The sequence below is a fragment of the Lactuca sativa genome, chromosome 5, assembly GCF_002870075.4.
Source record: "Lactuca sativa cultivar Salinas chromosome 5, Lsat_Salinas_v11, whole genome shotgun sequence".
NCBI classification, from domain to species: domain Eukaryota; kingdom Viridiplantae; phylum Streptophyta; class Magnoliopsida; order Asterales; family Asteraceae; genus Lactuca; species Lactuca sativa.
The window spans coordinates 215655405-215660357 of NC_056627.2; positions in this window are offsets into that span (position 1 = coordinate 215655405).

The window sequence follows — 4953 nt, forward strand, 5'->3', positions numbered from 1 at the left end:
AACACCTTGGATGGCTTATATTTGGGTCTAGAACTCTCTGAATCCTCCGGACTTGGGAATCCAGATTCGATCCATAAAATAATGAACTCCGTCACCTCTGATCTCAAGTTTCTTTTCCATTCCTCTTAAGGTTTCGGTCGACGCATTCTCGGGTTTGAGTGCTTCTAATTGAGCTTCTCGAATTTGTATAGGTAGGTTGGAATGGATAGTCATCTTCTGGTTCTTCACCTTGCGGCCTGCACTCTCCTTTCGGCTAAGGGCATCTGCTACCACATTGGCCTTGCCGGGATGGTAACGGATTTCACACTCATAATCACTGAGTAGTTCTACCCATCGTCTTTGCCTCATGTTCAAGTCTTTCTGATCAAAGATGTGTTGCAGGCTCTTGTGATCGGTGAAGATCGTGCACTTGGTTCCATAGAGGTAATGTCTCCAAATCTTCAACGCAAAGACCACGGCTCCTAATTCCAAGTCGTGTGTGGTATAGTTGACCTCGTGTGTTTTCAACTGTCTAGAAGCATAGGCAATTACTTTTCTTGTTTGCGTAAGCACACATCCTAGGCCTTGATTAGACGCAACGCAGTAGACAACGAAGTCCTCTGTCCCTTCGGGTAGGGACAGAATAGGCGCACTGCACAAGGCTTTCTTCAACGTCTGAAATGCAGTTTCTTGTTTATCACTCCAACAAAAGGGTACACCTTTCTGTGTTAGAGTGGTTAGAGGTTTGGTGATTCTGGAAAAGTTCTGGATGAATCTCCGATAATAGCCAGCGAGACCCAAGAATTGCCGGATTTCTGTGGGTGTCTTCGGTGCTGACCAATTCTCTATCGCCTTTATCTTGGAAGGATCCACATGAATACCCTCCTCGCTTACCACATGACCGAGGAAAGTTCCCTTTCGAATCCAGAACTCGCATTTGGAAAATTTCGCATACAACTTTTCGGATCGCAGGGTTTCCAACACTAGCCTCAAGTGTTGTTTGTGGTCTTCTTCACTTCTGGAGTAGACAAGTATGTCATCAATGAACACAATGACAAACTTGTCTAGATAAGGATGACACACCCGGTTCATCAGGTCCATGAACATTGTCGGTGCGTTGGTTAGACCAAAGGGCATCACTACGAACTCGTAGTGTCCATATCGAGTCCTGAAAGCTATTTTGGACACATCACTTTCATGAACTCGTAGCTGATGGTACCCTGATCGAAGGTCTATCTTGGAGAAGTAACTGGCTCCCTGGAGTTGATCGAAGAGATCATCTATTCGCGGAAGAGGATATCGGTTTTTAACAGTTAACTTGTTCAGCTCGCGATAATCGATACACATACGAAAGGATCCATCTTTCTTCTTGACAAACAAAACCGGAGCTCCCCAGGGTGTGGAACTCGGTCTAATGAATCCTTTGCTGAGCAATTCGTTAAGTTGACTGGATAACTCCTGCATCTCTGCTGGAGCTAAGCGATACGGAGACTTCGCTACGGGAGTAGCTCCAGGAATTAGGTCAATACGGAACTCGACCTAGTGCTCGGGAGGGATTCCTGGAAGCTCTTCGGGAAACACATCAGGAAAGTTACAGACTTCGGGGATGCTCGCGAGGTCTTTAACTTCCTGCTTCTCGTTGATTACATGGGCCAAGAATGCAATACACTCCTTTCGCAGGAGTTTCTGAGCTTTGATGCAGGAAATGATACGAAGATTGGAACCTAGTTTATCGCCATAGATTACTAGAGTTTGTCCCGAAGGAAGGTTGAGACGGATGGCTTTTTCGAAACAAAGGATATCCGCATGATTTGGACTCAACCAATCCATGCCAACGATAACATCAAAGCTCTTTATGGATACTGGCATAAGATCGATAGGAAACGAATGGTCGTTCAGGGTAAGGGTACAACCTACAAACTCCTCACTAGCGCTTTCCTTCTCTCCGTTCGCCATCTCAACAGTAAATTTTTCGGTTAAAGGTTGGGAATTATGTTTTAGGTTATGTTTGAATGCATGACTAAAAAAGCTCCTTTCAGCACCCGAATCGAAAAGAATATTAGCATATGAGTTGTCGAGAAGGAACGTACCAGAGACAACAGTGGGATCGGCGACCGCTTCCTCCCGTCCCATGGCGAGGACCCTTCCGGTGTTATCAGCAGTAGACTTTTTGGGGCAGTTCCTTTTAAAGTGCCCAGCTTCACCACAGTTGTAACAGGCTTGACCGACACCTGTTCCAGAAGATTGATTGGCCGATTGAGCTGGAGCCTTGCAGAATCGAACTATGTGCCCCTTCTTACCACAAATAGTACATGAAAGTTCTCGACAGGGGCCAGGATTGTGGTGATACTTGCACTTTTCACAGAGAGGGAGATTACCAGCATACCGACTGGTAGGAGTTGGAGCTGTGGATCCCACAACAGAAGCAGCAGCAACAGGGGTAGTAGCAGCATGGACTGCTACTGTTTGCTGTCTTTTGGAGGATCCTTGTGAAGATTGACCCTTCTTCTTCTTCCAAAATTTTCTTTTCTCACCACTGCTTTTATTCGACTCAGGGGCAGTGGTGGCTTCCTCGACATCATCACTGTGGTCGATTATGGCTTGGGCTAAAGTCTTAGCACTATCATATGTGTCCGGGCGAGCAGCTAAGACATGACATTTTGTTGGATTGGTTAGCCCCCAAATAAACCTCTCGATCTTTTTGCTTTCAGGTGTGACCAAACCAGGGCAGAAGGGAAAGATTATCAAATCGCGAAGTGTATGCAGCAATGTCGGAACCTTTCATCTTCAGGTTCCAGAGCTCATGCTCTAGCTTCTGCATTTCACCACGGGGACAGTATTCGGCAAGGAGGAGTTCTTTCATGGCGTTCCAGCCCATGGCATTGGCTATGGGTAGGGTCAAGGATTTGACTCGGCTATTCCACCAAGTCAAGGCTTTATTACTGAAGGTACAGGCTGCAAATTTGACCTTATTGGACTCAGCACAGGCACAGATTTCGAAGATGGATTCGATTTTCATGAACCATCGGGATAGGGAAATGACACCTCTAGTGCCATCAAAGGATGTTGGTTTTGCATTCATGAAATCCTTATAGGAACTTCGATGTCCCTGATTGCTTTCTTGATCTTGAGTACCACCTCCTGAACCACCGGAACTACCGGTGTTCAATTGGGACATGGCAGCTGCCACCGCGGCGGTAACAGCTGTTTGGAATAACACAGGATCAATTTCAGGAGGAGGTGGTGGCGGAGGGTTGTTGGTCTTTGAGTTGGGTCTCTTTCTGGGAGGCATCTTGATCTAATAAGATCAAGAAAGAGAGGATGATAAGTCCTCTGAATTGAATCGAGAGATATGACAGATATTAATTTCAAATAAGCGATAAAACAGGAAAGAGTTATTGAAGCAGGTAAACTATCGCTAACGGAATAATCAAGGATCTATACGTGAACGAGGATTTCTACAAAAAATTGATTCGAGAAATAATCCCATAGTATTTCATAATTCGTTACGACGCTAGCGCGCTAGTTGTGGTACTAAGGTAAGTTTTAGGTATGCCGCATACCACAGTTACTCCCAAACACATGTTGGCCGTGTCTAGAATGAATATAGTTGGCCATGCTATATTGATCCTAGACACGACTACATAACGGCCCAGGTTTAACCGCAGTACACAACACCCATTTACTTATGTTTTGTTCTACTTATAGTTACGGATCTCGACGGCTCAGTATACTTATATACTTTTGAAAATACTTATAGTTTGAAGATACTTTTATTTCAGAGCACTTAGGCCCTTTAGTGTTGATAGTTTTATACCATGTAAGGTTTGGTATACTTTATTCACTATAAACAAGGGCTCTGATACCAATCTGTCACACCCTGAAAACCGAGGGCGGAAACATTTCCAGGGTTGACTCCACGTTAAGTATCAAATCCAATGTACGTAGTAAGTAAAGTAGAACAACCATTACATAACATATAAAAGTTTTACAATTGTTTTCAAAAGTAAAATTGTACAGTTGTGATACATAGTATATATATATATATATATATATATATATATATATATATATATATATATATATATATGAACAAAATGAAACAGGTCTTCTGAGCATTCCAACTTCGAGCAAAAAGGATCTTCGGTACCTGTTCTAACGTTGACCTGAGAACACAAGCGGTTTTGAAAATCAGCATAACGCTGGTGAGTTCATAAGTAGTTTTGTTTTGTGAAAATTTTCATGCTTCCTTTCTGTTTCTGAAAAATGTAACAGACGCCAAGAAAATACCACATTTTCCTAAAAGTTGATTGTTGTTTCACAATTACAAAGTATAGTAGATTTGTACACTGAAAACACGTTACTCATGTGAAAAATGTATAGATTGATTATCCGGTTTGTTAAACTGTTCTGTTTGAGTTCCAATGAATCCCCAGGAAAGTCCCATACTTTCCTGATTGTGAGTTATCATTTGTAAAAGATGTAATGTTATCTGTTTTGTTACACTTTACTAGTTAAGTATATGATCCCCAGGAAGGCCCCATGCTTTCCTGAATGTTGGTTTTCATTGTAAAGATGTATTCTGTTAGACTTGGTTATGTACAGGGTTTCCCAGGAAAGTCCCATACTTTCCTGAATGTTGGTTATCAATGTAAAAGATGTATAAGTTATTCATTATTACTATAAGTAAATCTCTGTTATCCTAATTGCGAGTTCCATAACCATACTAAAGACTGAACCTGTGGCAATAAGTAGTCCACAACCTTATGACTTTCGTCACCCTTGAACCATTTCGGTTCGGCTGTAGCTAGCAGCCAGGTATGGGGGAGTCAGCCCCGTATAGATCTATACACTCAAGTCACGCTCTCTAAATCCCAGAGATTCTGGTTACGGGTGTAGTCCTCCACTCGCGTATCTCTGTGGAGTATTCGCCGAGGACGTGTCTCCAATCATACAGGAATAACAAATTTACTA